The sequence below is a fragment of the Rattus norvegicus genome, chromosome 10 (genome assembly GCF_036323735.1).
Source record: "Rattus norvegicus strain BN/NHsdMcwi chromosome 10, GRCr8, whole genome shotgun sequence".
Classification (NCBI taxonomy): Eukaryota; Metazoa; Chordata; class Mammalia; order Rodentia; family Muridae; genus Rattus; species Rattus norvegicus.
Genome location: NC_086028.1, coordinates 100,687,501 through 100,703,879, shown reverse-complemented (window position 1 = coordinate 100,703,879; position 16,379 = coordinate 100,687,501). Strand labels below are relative to the sequence as shown.

Here is a 16,379-nt window from a genome sequence, read left to right as displayed (position 1 = left end):
ATCAGGATTGGGGGTTGCAAACTAGCCTAGGCTGTATAGGGAGACCCTATTAATGACAAAGAAGGAAGAAGAAAGAACAGAGAAAAACGAGAGACAGACAGACAGACAGGCTGGGAGTGTTGGGTGCATCTCTGTGGCAAAGTGCTTGTTCTATGAATCATGCTTTGGGTTTATTCCCAAACACTGGGGGAAAATCTAAATAGGTCCTGGTATGACGATGCTGGTGAATTTCTGAGTTCAAGGCCAATCGGGTCTACATAGTGAATTCTGGACCAGATATCCATAGTGAGATTCTATGTAAAACAAAAAAAGTATAACTTTGTTTATATAACAATCAGACCCAGAGAAGCTAAAAAATACAGCTTTGGCAAGCACATGAGCATGTATGTGGCAAAGCCTTAAGCCAAGCAGATATAAGTGTTAGATTCAGGTTGTCACCGGGGTGGCTGGGAAGCGGGGATGTGACACCAGACAGGGAGACCGTCAGTATAGACCGCATTCTAATATAGTATATGGAGGACACAGTGCATTGAGTATTTCTCATGGAAGGTGTTCGTATTTATTGGAAGAGCTGTCAAATTGTCCTCTAAATCTGTTTCTACCCTTTAATGAGTGCCACCTTGGCCTTGGTTGGTGATGCTTCCTTCTGTTGTGGTGTAGGTGACCATCAAGTGCTCAGCCCTATATGACACCACCATCCCACCCCAAGGCAGAAAGGGAGAGGAAAGAGTTCCACAGGCAGAGGTAGAGGAGGAGAGTGCCCTGAAATGCTGTGTTCTGAATGTGGCATTGTCTCCTGATCCTGAGGTCACTACAGCCATGGTTACATGCCCAAGACCAATCAGCAAGGTCAGCTAGCATCCAGTCAGGAGGCGCTAACTGTTCTTGGTGAGATACAAAATGAAAAAGAGAAATGGGAGAAGGGGGAGGGGACATGGAGGGGAGGAGGGAACACAGGCCTGAGGGAGTGGGAGGGTGGGGACGCAGGTGGACAGGATAGAGTCATGTTGTACACAAATGTGAACTTACCAAAGAATAAGTAAAGGTGCTGTGTTATAATTCCATTTAATTAATTATAATTAATTTATTTAATATGAGTGTACTGTCTGCATGTGCACCTGCACACCAGAAGAGGGCATCAGTTCCTATTGCAGGTGGTTGTGAGCCACCATGTTGTTCCTGGGATTTGAACTCAGAACCTCTGGAAGAGCAGCCGGTGCTCTTAACCTCGGAGCCATCTATCCAGCCAGTATATGTAGGGCACATTCTTTATGTGTTTGAAACGTGCAGAGAATCTTCTAAAAGTCTCAGAGCATTCTCAAGGACACAGGTTTACTGGTTGTCCTCGGCGACCAGAGTGATGCATCCAGGGACAGGGCCTCCATGTTAACAGACTTCATTGGCTCTCATGATAGGGCCAAATGCCTTGCCTCCCAGAAAACCTCTGAGGCCTGTTCACCCACAGGACGGCACAGAGCATGCACAGGAACAGGGGCAACTCCAGAAACAGCAGGATGCAGAAGTAGTGGCTGCTCAGAAGAGACCTGGAAGGGACATAGACACAATGAGCTCCCTTCCCAAAATGCAGCACTACTGCCCTGTGTTATCTGCCTGTGTCCACCCCAGGTCTGTGTCCACAGAGATCTATGCAGGGACAAGGACAGGACTGCCTGAAAGGCCAGTGTGATTAATCCATAGGCCAATAATTAGCAGTGACATCAGTCCAGGCCTGCTCTCTCCAGATTAAACCCATGGGACTCTAACCTAAGGGCCTCTAACCAGGCAGGCACCTCCTCTCCAACCCACACCCAAATCTCTTCTAACTGGACTTCTCCCACTTTCTCCTGGGTGTCATTCATTCATTCATTCATTCATCCATTCATTCATTCATTCTATGTAGTCCTAGCTGAACCAAGATGGCCTTCAACTCACAGACATCCACCTGTCTTTGTCTCCCAAGTACTGAGTGTCTTGTGCTTCGACCCCTGCTGCTTATTTATTTTACATAGATAATTGTGTGTGCGTGTGTATGTGTGTGTGTGTGTGTGTGTTTGCACACGTGAATGTATGGAGGTGCACATCCGTGTGTGTGAATGTAGAGGTCAGAGGACAACCTCGGTCATTCCTCAAGAGCTACTACTCTGCATTTGCCCTGAGACAGGTCTCACTATGTAGTCCAGGCTAGAATGGAATTCACTGTGTAGTCCAGGCTGGTCCTAAAGTCATAGAGCTTGACCTGCCTCTGCCTCCCGAGTGCTGGGATTAAAGGTGGGAGCCATCTCACCTGGCCCATCTGTCCTGTTTTCTGACAGGATCTCTCACTAGCCTGAAGCTTGCCAAGTAGGCTGTGTAGCCAGTGTCTCAGGCATGTCTCTACCTGGACAACTCTGGTCCTTCAGGTATGAGCTGCCATGCCTTACTTTCCCTGTAGGTGATATGGCTCAAACTCAGATGTACTCAGAGGGGCAGAACCATCTCCCCAGAGCCATTTCTACAGGCTCTGGGTGTGTTTGGCATGATTTCCCTAGGTTCTTGTGAGTGTGGGCAGAGTCCACAGCAGGTAGCCATGAGAGGCCAGCACATTTTGGAATTCTAGAGCCCTGGGTTTGCCAGAAAATTCACAACTGCCAGGAGAGAAACTAACAAGAGGTAAATTATGGTTAGCTTCATTTGGCCCCACAGGTGCTGGGGCTACTGGGGGATAAAATGTTTAGCAAGTTTTTAAAAATTTATGACCAACAAGTGGGTGTGTATCTGAGTGTCGCTTCTGTGTCCTTATTTTCAGATGAGCAACTGGTTCTCACAAGACCCTCCAGGTTAGCCTGAGGTTGGGAATGCAGCAGAGGCATACAAGAGGGAGATCCAAACCCTTCTACCTCTGTTCTCTCAGTATGACCCCTCCTCCCCAATCTAAAGGCCTCAGGGATATTGTTTCCTCACCGAGGCTGTGGGCTGGGAGCAGGAATTGGGTCATTTGTGGTCATGGTGGGCTGAGGGTCAGCTGGTGAGGATGTGGTAGGCTCTAGAATCTTTGTACTGCTCCCAGGGCTCGAACCTGTGATTAGAGAGCAAATGATGGGAACACAAGGCAATTCCAGTGACCTCCACACTGTCTCCTACCCACAGGAAGCTCTGTCACTTGCTTCACACAGCACCCTGGGCCGTGTGAACAGCTGTCTTATAGCCTATCGGCCCCATGGCCACACCAATGCCTGGTCAGGGATTGCCTTCCCACCCCATTTCAGGGTGCACAGTGTCTGGCCTGCACTTGTAAACATGGAGACAGTCTTCTTATAGAGGAGAGTGTAAGTGTCAGTGACAAGATATTTGGTGAGTGCCATGTCTCATCCAACCTCAACCACACCATTTGCCTCCATGTCTGCCGTCCTTCTGGGGAAAAACAGGGTAGTGGGACTCCTTGTCTGCCTGGATTACACTCATTCCCAGTGTAATCGAGAAAGGTGACTAGGCAGGGTTCTCTGAGGAATGAACAGATGGAAAGTTCTAGAAAGGCAGGTGATTGTAGGGCCCTAGGGAGAGTGGCCTCTACTGCAGAGAGCTAGCAATTCAGTGGGATTTTCATTCCCAGGCTTCAAGCATGAATCCACAGAGGAACTTGTAGGGAAACATAAGGGTGAAATAAAAATTGAGAACTAGGAGCTGGGTGTGGTGATGTATGCTTGCAATCCTAGTTCTGGAGTGGCAGAGACAAGGAGAGCAGGCATTCAAGATGAACAGAGTGAGATTGTGGTTAACCTGGTCTACTTGAGATCCTCTCTCAAATAACTATGGTGATGATGAAGATGGAGAAGGAGAAGAAGGAAAAAAGGAGAAAGATGAAGAACAATAAGAATAGGACAAACAAGAAGATGTGATGATAAAAACTGGGATTATCAGGGGCATTTGACCCCTTCCTTCAGTCCCTGTCACCACACCTGCCCTTAACAGATGGTCTAATTTGGGTCTAAGATCAAGGAAAGCCCCATAATCTGAGAATGAACTGTAGACATGGAGAATATTGGCGACTAAAGTAGCTGAAAGCCTGTCTTCCATCCAGCAAGGGGAACCTTGGAGGAATCCTCTGAGTTTCTCCCAGCAGGAAATTGTAGCTGGGAAAGGGGGACACGGGGGAGCTTTGAGGTGTTGAGGGGGTTCCTCAGGGTGCTGAGATGCCCTATACACTGTCTAGGCTCCTCCTTCTGTCTCTGGTGGTGTCTCAGAAGTCACAGAACCAGTGATGAAGCTGGTACCCCAAGAATCCCGATGGAAGGGAACTATCCACTCAGTCGCAGGTCAGAGGCACTTTGAGAGAGGGGATCTGATGTGCAGGGGTTCTGTTGCCATATGGAGATTGGGGACAGGATCATATGAGACCTGAGAAGGAGGACTTGTGTCTTACCAGGACAGGAAATCACAGAGAGCAGGCAATTCAGAGCCTGTCTCTAGAAAGTTTCACAACTGAAACTGTCCCACAGTGGACACAGAGAATCCCCAACAGGGACTGATGAGAGGACTCAGTAGGTCCTTGTTTGCCAAGCCTGATGACTTGAGTTTGACTCACAAGGTGGTAATAAAAAACTAACACCCAGAAGTTCTCCTTTGACTCTCACACAGCATGGACCAGGCCTTACTCACAGACATATAGACAGATAAATACACAAACAAGCAAACAAATAAATAAAATAGTAAAATGCCATCTAAGAACACAGGTTCGCCACTGTGTCTGTGTGCACGGACAATCATGTACTGGTATACACACACACTGTCACACATACCACACATGTTCTCACAGAAGCAAGTGTGGACACACACTCCCTGTCCTGGATCACTAACTCTCCCAAGTCATCATGCTAAGCATCATGGCTTCCTTCTTCCATGAGGTATTGACAGCCCTGGACTCAGGCTGCCCTGGCATGAAGGAAGCTTACCTGGGACCACAGACAACTCAACCTTGAAGAACTTACCAATCCCCAAGGAGTCATCGGTAAATGGTGTATCCACCCCACACATTTAGGTCCCTGTATCCTCCAGGGTGAGTTTCTGAAAGATCACTGTGAAGATGAGGCTGTCTGGATGGTCCCTGATGGACACTTGGCCATTCCTAGCTTCTTCTGAAACTCCAGTCTTGATAATATTTTCGCACAGTAGAACAAGTGACCGTTTGCACCAGTATTTTTCATTCATCTTGTATTTCTCCTCATACTGACACCACACGACCAGGGACTCCCCCACAGTGCGTGTCACACTGCTGGGGCCGCGCAGAGGGACACAGCCTGGAAGACACAAACCTCATAGCTGGATGAGGAGGAAGGCCTCCCTTGAGTCAGGTCATAGAAAACCCTCAGGTCTTGACGCAACAGTGAGAAAGGAGAGAGGCTTTGTCAGAACAGGAGTCAGCACGGAGGTTATGGAGAGATTGTAAGATAGAGATTATGTGGTTATGGCCCTGACAGTCACAGGTAACCCTCTCTGTGGGTCCTGATTCTGTCTCACGTGTGGTAGACATATGGTGCACAGAATCCTGGCAGCACTGTTGAATCAGATGCTGACTGCCCCCAGCCCCATTCCACCCCACCCCCAACCCACCCTCCTGCCTTTTCTCTCGGTCAGTCTGCTTGTGGTGGCTGCTCCCTTGACCTGGAAAGGCCCTGTCAGGCTTACAGCAGGAGCTTCCATTTTCAACGATGGACCTGACACACCTGCCCCGTGCTCACCTGGGACCCGAGAGAGGAGCAGAGCTGAAGACAGCCACAATCCTATTCCTCTGGGGATCATTTCTTCAGCTCAGTTGTCACCTGCACCCTCGCCAGAGCCTAGAGGGACAAAGGGGCAGTCTCCTTCTACACAGTAGAATGTCTTCTTGCCTAGATCTCCTTTCTGTCCTGAGCTTCCTCGGCCCTGGCTCCCATGAGAAGCTTCAGATGAAAGGTATATGGAGGGCTCTATAGATGTTCCAGTCCTCAGAGGCTGTGGTTCCTGCCAAGCCCAGCAAGTAGAGACTCCCATGGCTGTGGTTTGAGGATGCCCTCTGTCCCTGAGGGCTTCTACCTCCTGCCTGAAGGCCTGGGGGAACATTTCCTTTTTCAGTCAGGTGGTCCACCCTCTCTGAGAAGCCACTTCCTGAGTGGTTTAGAAAGCTGCCCTTCTCTTGCTCTAGCTTTGTGATCACAGAGAAACCTCCTCCTTTCAAAATTCAGATTTCAGGGTATCTGAGTCTACGGGGTCTTCAACACTATCTCTGCGTTCACCCTGCTGGTCAAGCTCATGCTATGATGTGAATCCTGGGTCCCCTGCAGTGTTTCACCCCTTGTCAGACCCTCGTGTGTCCCCTGCAGTGTTTGACCCCTTCTGAGCCCTGCTGATGCATGTGGAAGCCTTTTGTTCCTAACGAAGGAACGCCCTGGCCGGGTAGGAACACACCTGGATATACACCTAGGTGCTGGTCCATTCATTCCTGTCTTTTGCTCTCTGTCTTTGTTCCTGGGATTTAGGCTGGTCTTGCTGTATTTCTCCTCAGGAAGTTTGGGGCACATATTCATTCTTTTGTTACTGTAGCCTTAAACTGGGTTTTCCCACTGTGCTTCCTAGATTTTTCTGCGTAGTCAACTTGGGGTATATATTTGGTGGATAAAGCTACAGAATTGGCATTCTTTCTTAACAGGAATGACCCGGTTATGTGTGTTTTTCAATCACGCAGGCTTATGCCTGGATCTCGGTGGCCTGTCAGTGCGGGCATCGACACACCTGTAGGTCACAGCTTTTTATTCTCCTATCAGGTTGCCATCTTATTCTGTTTGGTTTGCTATTTGTCTGTGGCAGCATCTCTAGCCCAGGCTGGCCTCTATTTAGCTAAGGATGTCCTGCCCCCACTTCCTGAGTCCAGAAATTATAGGTGTGTGTCACCACAGCCCAATCATGGTGTGCTCGAGATGGAGCCCAGGGCTTCCAACGTGCTAGGCAGGCAGAGTGCCGACTAAGACACATCTTTGGCCCTGATGATTTGAGAAAGTGTCTCACACTTCCAACCAAGCTGCACTGCAATTCACTATTTAGCTCGAGCTAACCTTTAACTCACAGAAATCTTCGTTCCTTTCGGTGCCAGAAGTAGAAGAGCCACTGTGCATGACAGCTGTCTTTCTGTGTCTCCTGGCCCCATGTCTAGACATGGACATGATTTCTGGTAGGTTTTATGTGGAAGAATGGAAGAATGACCTCAGATCTCTCCTTTCAGGTGCCTCAGTTTCCCAGTGCTGGCCGTCCACTTCTCTTTCTTGTTGGGGAAGAAGGGATGAGAGTGAGTACTGAACCCCGTTGACCCACCTGACCACAGAGTCACCTGCTCCCCTCTGATCTACAGGAATATCTCCAGGCTTGGTGACATTTTTGGGGTAAATTTATACTTTCAGTTCCCTGAATTGGGACTCAACTCTGTGTATCTACTCTTATTCCACTCACATCTGGTCCCTAATAACACAGAATGCAGATGGCCTCCCTACTAAAACAGAATGCAGTTCTCCTAGTAACCCAAATGCAGATGTTCTTCCACTATATCATTTTCCTGCCTCTCAGTGATTTATCTTCAGGGTTTCTGCCTGCACTCTGTCTGTGTCCACTCTTTCTTTATGCTCTACAGAATATCAGATCAACAAGCGCAAAGGAACTGCTTCGTGTATTCACTGCAGGACTCTAAGGCAAGGTCACTGCTTCGTATCTGTCTTAGTCACACTGTACTTTTCCTGTGAAGAGACACCATGACCACAACAGCTAATATCAGAGAAAGAATGTATGCAGGGCTGGCTTACAGTTTCAGAGGCTTAGTCCATTTCCGTCATGGTGGGGAGCACGGTGGGGAGCATGGTGGCCAGGAAGGCAGGTGTGGTCCAGGAGACACAGCTGAGTGCTATTTCATGATGTTCAAGCAGAGAGAGAAAGGCATAGAGAGGAGAAAGAAAGAAAGAAGGAGAGAGGAGAGAAGAGAGAGAAGAGAGGGGGAGGGGACAGAGGAGAGAGGAGCTGGAGAGAGTGGGAGGGGAAAGAGGACCGGGGGAGACAGACAGACAGAGAGAGACAGACAGACAGACACAGAGAGAGAGAGAGAGAGAGAGAGAGAGAGAGAGAGAGAGAGAGCTCACAAGTGATACAGGGCCTGGTGTGAGCTTTTTGAAAGCTCTAGGCCCACTACTACTAATGCACTTCCTCCAACAAACTTACAACCCTAGTCCTTCAAACCCTGTCAAACAGTTCCAGTCCCTGGTAGCAAAGCATTTGGATACATGAATGGGGCTAGGGGCGGTGTGGCATTTATCCCTTTGGGCAAACACTTCAGTGAGGACAAGGGGCTCAGAAGTATTGGTGATGATCGTTAGCTGTGCTCCCATTGTACCTCATGCTCATGTTAGGTCACTCTGCCAGGAGCCGCCTGGTCACATAAGCTTTAAGGCAGACCATTAAAAGTTATATAGAGTCATGAAGAGAGTTATAAACACACCGTTGTAATGGAACGTCCTATAGCATCTGGGCTACTTCCTGTGACCTACTGTGCCATCTCGAGCCCCAAGACCTGTGCAGGGAGGTGACATCTCAGGGAGCTCCAAGGGGGTGGGGAATGACTCAGTAGGTAAGGTGATTCCGGTGCAAAGTGATGACTTGAGTTCAGATCCACGTAAAGGTGGAGGCTGCCACACATATGTGATCTCTGCCCTCCTAGGTAAGACAAGACTCAGAAATGGGGGAATCAGGGATGCTCCTGAGACATTTAGCCTGATGCCTGTAGTAGAGAACAAGAGAGGCCCAGTTTCAAATAAGATGAGAGGTGAGGAGGGGCATTCAAGACTTTCCTCTGTGAGTCCGTGGCATACGCATGTCTCATGACACATGTGTGCCCCCAGGAGTGTTCTCCTTGCATCCTCAAACACACAAAGATGTAACTAAACAGAACAACAGAAAGAACAAAACAGAACAGAACAAACACAAAAAATCCTCCAACCCTTCATGGCAAGAAGGTGAACACTCAGTCCCCGGCCTGGGAAGTCCTTCACAGCAGGAAGCAGATGGTCTCGGTCCTCTTCTCTCAAAGAGGATGGCAAGAGGTCCCAGAAGGACTCAGGCCCATTCAGATAGGACATGGCCTTTATCAGGACATGGAGGGATAAAGACCTCAGGCCTAGATTCTTCCCACCCCTCGGCTGGAAATGTCTGGTTCTGGCACTGTAAGGTAGGACACACAGCTCCTGAAGGACAGATTTGTCTCTGTTCATTTGCACAGACCTTCACATTCAGACACATATTGTACAACACACTGGTCATTGTCATGCACTGTACCCTGAATTCTTGCTAGGCTGGTTTGTTTCATGTCTTTATCCAGGGCTGTGAAGGACAGTCCTGTGTTTTGACAGTTCTGTGTCTGCTGGGATCATGGACTCATGATGGGACAGACAGGACAATCGGGAAGGTGGGATTGTACTGAGGTCCTTGTGGTCCCTTCTAAGTCCATTTTCACGAATCCCACAGCACTTGTGCCTGTGTCATCTGGAGTGAAATCTGCCTGAGTTTCCTGTGAATGGGAGGTTCAAGAAACAATCCTGACTGATTCGTGGACAAGGTCCTCTTCCCACCTCGGCGCATGCTAATCCTCCAGGGCTAAGCAATATGGGGAACACAGCAGAATTGGTCCGGCCTTTGAAGCATAAAGATTTCTGAGGTATTTCATGTGGTATGTACAGTGTGTACAGTGTCGAGTTCATAATTACTTATGAAGTGCATAGTGCATATGCATTATATCTGTAGCATGTACAGAATGTGTCCTGTGTTAGGTATGAGGTATGGTATACATAGAAATGATGCGTGTAGTATATAAGTATCACATGTAGTGTGTGCACTATGCAACACATACATGTGTTACATGTATGTTGTGTGATATATACAGGTATGTGGCATGTTTAGCACATGTGAGGAATCTTCACATTTATATGGTAGTGCACACACATGCCAATGATCTCCTTGTTCCTGATGAGGTTACAATTGTAATGCTGTACCTTGGGCAGACATACCTATTCTGTGTATCTATAAGACAGTGTAGGCCAGCCTGCTTCAAGTGAGTTCTGGGAGGGTGGACTCCAGTGACTGGTCCTGGGTCTGGGAGCCTCTCCCTCCTGATAGAGTGCAGGATTGAACTGATCCTTGATCCATATGCCTCTCTTGGAAGGTGGAGAGGAGTGGGAAGGATGGGAGGCATGGGTGCTGATGCTCTGAGAAATGCACCAGAGACTGTAAAAATTAGCAACTTATTTCTGTGGCCAGCAAAAGTCTGCTGAGGTACATACTCCACAAAGTTGGGGTTCCAGGCTTCTGCTGTCTTCTTGATCTGTGAACTCCCAAGAACTGACTTCCCCTGCACATCTAAGACAGTCATTACTGAAGAGTGAGAGAGAGGGGGGTAGGAAGTGGACAACAAGAGGTCTCTGCAAACGTGGGGTCACTTCACACTCACCCACACCTGTCAGGCCACAGAAAGAAACAGCCACAGAAACCCATGCAGTTGCTATGGGAAGAGAGGAAACTCAGAAGGCAATGGTCTTCTTATGCCTCTGGCCAAGCTCTGCCCTGAGGTGAGAAGTAAGAGATCCAAAAAGAGAATAACCTTCAGCTACCTGAAGAGGAAGTTTGTAGACACCTCCAGTGCTGATCCCTGCAATTCCACAGGGAGAGAAACATCTGGGAGGTGCCTAATAGGGCTTTTCTGGACATGTGGCGTCTCCTTGTGTCTCCTCAGGGACTCTGTTGTGATCAGGGTCTCTGAGGAACAAGATGGAGGAAGGTCCATTTTAGGGAGAGGAGAGTGTCGGGAGCAGATGCCTACTCTGGGCTCAATGTCAGACTAGATAAACGGAAGGAAGGGAGCAAGGATGGGAACACCAGCTCTTATCCATCTCTGCCCTCTACAGTGGAGGCAATGTGAGCAGACACCTCACAGCCCCCTCCCTGCCTTTCCAGCACGGTGCACTGAATCCCTTCAAACCACGAGCCAAAATAAAACTGTCCCTCCTTAAGTGGCCTTTGTCTTATTATTTATCACAGTAATGAGAAAAAAGGAACTAACAGGCAGTCTCTGGAAAGAGGAGGGAATGCTGGCATTGATGGTACAGGCTTTAATCTTAATGCTGTTGGAGGCAGAGGCACGTGGATCTCTGTGGGTTTGAGGCCAACCTGATCTACAAAGTAAGTTCCGAAATGGCCGAGAATACACACAGTTACCTTAAATTGAAAAGCAAAATAAAGCAATACAAACAACAACAATAAAAACAACAATAAAACCCACCAACACACACACAAAAAATAGAAAAGAGAGAGAAAAAAAATAATAAACAGACACACAGGCTGTCGGTGATTTCATAGGTTGTACTGCACTTGTAAGGTCTGTCTACTGGTAACAAACTAGAGAACCTTGGAAGAACCTATATTGAGCACTTTCTTCTCTAAAGTTGACATGGCAGGCACGTTCATAAGGACCATTTCCTGATTGTGAATTGATGGAAGGGTGTGATGCCATCCCTGGACAGGTGGTCCTGGCTTCTATAAGAAAGCAGGCTGAACAAACCAGGGAGAGCAAGCCAGTGAGGAGCGCCCCTCCATGGGCTCTGCTTCTGTTCCTGCTCCCAGGTTCCTGCTGAGCTCCTGAGCACTTCCTTCAAAATGGACTGTGCCATAGAAGCATCAGCCAAATAAAACCTCTCCTCCCAGCATGCTGACTTTGGTCAGGGTTTTATCACAGCAACAAAAATACAGACTAGAACAGACAGCCAGATGGGTACATGGACCAGACATTCAGACAGATCAGCTTGTCTCAAACTTGGACTCAAACACTGGCTTATCACTGTTTGTGACCCACCCAGCCTCTTGACCTCATGATCCAGCCTCAGCCTGTATCTCAGTCCCTCCCCCACATCCTCTTCACTGCTCACTGTGTTTAGCCTCAAACATGAAAGCACCAACTTCTCATTGCATGCTCTATTTAAAATTAATTTTTAATTTAATTTTGGCTTTAGTTTTTCGAGACAGAATATGGGGCAGTGGACGGTGTCACCGGAAAGAACTGGAAAGGCTGTAGCAAGTTCAGAATCAAAATAAATCTCATAATTGAGAACACTGGGGGGTTTGAACTAGACCCGATCAGTTTCCTGTCCTGGAGCATGTGACCATGACACCCCACTAAGAGAACCACAACAAGCAGTCAGGTAGGGTAAAAACCTGAAGGTCTCCATGGAAACAAGGTATCTACATAGGCCCAGAGCGTTTAGCCAATGAGATTCCCTTCCTTGAGACAGGATCATTTGGGACTCAATTTGTAGACAAGCCTCAAACTCAGAGATCTGCCTGCCTCTGCCTCCCTAGTCCTGGGATTAAACATGTGCAGCACCATTCCTAACACATTAATTCTTTTCTAAGGAAAGGTGATGTGCACAGGAAAGAAACAGCTCCCCTTTAGAATGTGCATCCTTCAGAGTGTACTCACTACTGCCTGGTGTGCAGTATGCTGAAAAACTTTGGCTTTGCATATTTTGTCTAGTTTAATTTTTAAGAGGCATTTATGTATACGTGTATGGGTGGTCTCTTGTAGCTATGCACACCATTGCCCATTGCAGCCCAAAGAGTGCCTCAGATTCCCTGGAACTGGAGTTGCAGATGGTTGACGAGCTACCATGTAGATGCAGGGAACAAAATGCAGTTCCTCTGGAAGAGCAGCCAGTGCTCTTAATCACTGAGCCATCTCTCCAGCTCCAATTTTGTCTATTTCCTTTGTCGTAATTGTTTAAAGCAGGACATAGACCATAGACCTGAGCCTTATTACTGAATCTTGTCCAGAACTAAAGGTTCTGCAGCTTCCTTTATTTTATTTTAACTAGGGGAGGCCTCAGGATGAGACTCTAGCCTCATGATTAAGTACTTGGCTGGCACATGTGAGATTCTGAGTTCAATTCTCAGATCTGCAGGAGTCAGAATATCTGAGATGCACATACAAAGAGACAAGGCTTCCCCAGCTCTGTCCCTATCTCAGTAGATAACAGGACACATAGAGCTGACTCAGATTATTTATTTCTAGTAAAAGTTAGTTTTAAAGGACTGCCTGATCCTTCCCCCAAGATTTTCTGGAATTTTGTTCTTACCTCGGTCAATGCTCACCCAAACTTTAAACAAGTGATCATATCCAACTCTCATAATTCCACACCAGTAAATGTCAGGATTGCTCATCCTCAGGTCCTCCATGGTCACTGTGAAGATGAAGTTTGTCTGGTCGTCCCTGATGGACACACGGTTCTCCTTCACCAACCGCTCTGATGCATCAGTTTCAATGAGAATCACACAGGTTCTCCAACCAGATCCTCGGCACCAGTACTTCCTGTAACCCTTCCAGCATGAGGCATATTGGCACTGCACTGTCAGGGAGCCCTGTTCATGACTTCTCACCTCCTCTGGACCAGTGACTGGATCCTAAGCAGTGGAGCAGCCTGGAAAACACAAAATCACAGATCACTGATCTCCTACTCCCTGTGTGGGTTAAGACCCCTGACCCTCAGTCAGTTTCAAGATGCCCCTGAGTAGGACACTGAGATGCAAATTGATGCCAATGCAAGAGGTTTATTTTCTGGTGCATTGGGATCGACCCTCAATTAGTCCCTCAAGGCAAGTGACTAGAAGGTGAACCCCAATGGCTATAGCAAGCATTTTTTATGCTTTTGGGGGTTTAGGTTACATCAGCAAGGTTAAAGTTTAAACTTATTGGCAAAGCCTATTGATCTTTAAATCTCTTGGCTAGCAAACATGGGTAGATCATCACATGCATTTAAATTTATCTGGAACTTTATAGGAGGTTAGGTGAGTATCAGCCAGTACATTCCAAGAATTGTGGATGGAGAAAGGAAATTGGCCTGGCCTTGACCTGAGCACCGTGGGTGTGAGGCTGGTGAAAGCCGCTAGAGTCCTTCAGTGGAACTCTACTCTGCCAAGTAGAGTTCATGAGCTGAGTAATAACCTGTGAAGGACTTCCTTTACCCAAAACAGATCACCATGATTTTCCTACTGGCTGAAGGTTCAAAATAAAAGAAAGAAAGGAAGAAAAGAAAAGGGATAAATGGCTGAAGACCCCAAATATAGCTCTCAGAAGATAAAATGGTGACAATAACCATTTATGGCTGGAGTGGAGGAAGTATCAGAAGGCCATGTCCATTGTACAGGATTCTATCTTCCTTTTTGTACCCATCACCCTCAGGAGGGTCATCTGAAGAAGCCACATCCCATGGCCACACAGAAGCTACTTTTGGTAGTCTTGGCAGTCACTGGGATGAAGCCTTGGAGGTTGACCACAATGATACCAACCATTCAGATTTCCCTACGTTGCAGAGTCCACAGCACACAGACCCTCTGCTGTCCTTCAGATCCATGGAATCTGAGTCCAGAGCTCCTGGTAAGGACTGAGGATGAAGCACCATTGGTGCGGTGCTGACACAGCGTGCACAAGCAGCATCTATCAAATACCCGCTGTAAACAAAATGATACAGGAGTCTCTGGACAGATGGTTCAGTGGTCAGAGCACTGCCTGTTCTTCCAGGGATCCTGAGTTCAATTCCCAGCACTGACATTGTCACAACCATCTGAAATACTATCTGATGCCTTCTTCTGCTATTCATCAAAACAAAGAACTCACATATATAAAATACATAAATAAATAAATAAATCTTTAAGGAAAACTGTAGAGGTTGGAAAGATGGCCTAGTTGTGAAGAGCACTGACTGCTCTTTCAGGGATAATGAGTTCAATTCCCATAAACCACATGGTGGCTCACAACCCTCTGTTATGGGATCTGAAACCCTCTTCTCTTGTGTATGAAGACAGCTACACTACATAAATATACTGTAGCTGTAATATATATGCATATATATATAATTAAACAAGAAGGAAAACTATAAAGGAAGTTCTTTAGGCTATTGACTTGAACACCAACACCACCAAGTACCAAGTATGGCCCTAGTGCCACAGGTAAGACAACAAAAATTGCTGAATGTACTTATTTTACACCAAAAGGACTCTACCAACAGCATGGAAAGCCAGCCTGCAGTATGTGAGAAAATCTGTTCAGACATTGTGTCTGACAGGTGGATAGCCAGGTGAGGTGGGTTGGGGGTATCTGTAACCCTAAAGGCAGGAGGGTTGTGCAGATCACTGGCCAGACAGACTGAACCTGTTAGGTCCACGCACACTGGGACACCATGTCTACACGAACAAGGTGGAGAGTGATGAAGTTGCTAAGAACCAATCTGTGGCCTCCACATGTGTGTGTGCACCCATGTGTGCACCTGAAAGCACATGTATGCACACACAGAGAGGCAGACACACAAACATTTACACATCCATACACCACACAGACACATTTTTTCCCTCAAAGGAACAAAAGTTAACCTCAAAGAAGCAGAGAACAGAACAGGGGTTATCAGCCTGGGCAGGGTATTAGGGAAGAAGGGAGAGGGCTGACTGCATAGAGGGAGAGGTGTTGGGACAGAGGTGTCTGCCATTTGATGAGAATGACAACTTCTAGAGTTGTATGAGACAGATAAAAACTATGGTTGACAATTGAATATTTCAAATTACCTCCTAGAGAAGATTTTACAGAAGTGACAAGTGGCTTTGATGAAAGCCCAGCCCCTGGTCTGATCCTTACCTCCTGCACCAATGTGCAAATGCCCACTGCACCCATCAGGTTTTTTCCTCAAATTGTAGACCAGGCTGGCCTTGAACTCTGATGTTCGTCTACAACAGCTTTCTGAGTGCTGGCATGAGAGGCATTCACCACCCCAGCCAGCCCCTGTATGTATTGATTACTGTGTCAATTATAAATCACAATGTAACTGGAGATGGAGCTGCACCCGTGAAATCCCAAGGTTCTGAGGGTGGAACCTGGAGGGTCACAAGTTCAGGGTCATCCTAAGCTGCTTGTGCCAAACATAAAGCTAAAAATACACTTTTTAAAAATATTTATTTACTTACTATATGTAAGTACACCGTAGCTGTCTTCAGACACACCAGAAGAGAACATCAGATCTCATTACAGATGGTTGTGAGCCACCATGAGGTTTCTGGGAATTGAACTCATAATCTCTGAAAGAGCAGTCAGTGCTCTTAACTGCTGAGCCATCTCTCCAGCCCTAAAAACATATTTTTTTTTGGTTCTTTTTTTCGGAGCTGGGGACCGAACTCAGGGCCTTGCACTTCCTAGGTAAGCGCTCTACCACTGAGCTAAATCCTCAGCCTCTAAAAACATATTTTTAAAAGAATTAGTTCACCTACTCACTCATCAGCTTTTGGTGAGGAGCTAGGGTTGAGAAACA

The 16,379-nt window shown here is 47.2% G+C and overlaps 3 pseudogenes; 1 reads left to right on the top strand and 2 right to left on the bottom strand.

Moving 5' to 3' along the window:
• The window catches only part of Slc25a5-ps5 (solute carrier family 25 member 5, pseudogene 5), an 86,143-nt pseudogene that overhangs the window by 56,088 nt on the left and 13,676 nt on the right, over nt 1–16,379 (top strand).
• CD300c-ps2 (CD300c molecule, pseudogene 2) lies at nt 1,052–11,496 on the bottom strand (annotated as a pseudogene).
• The window catches only part of Cd300ld-ps1 (Cd300 molecule-like family member D, pseudogene 1), a 4,376-nt pseudogene continuing 321 nt past the window's right edge, over nt 12,325–16,379 (bottom strand).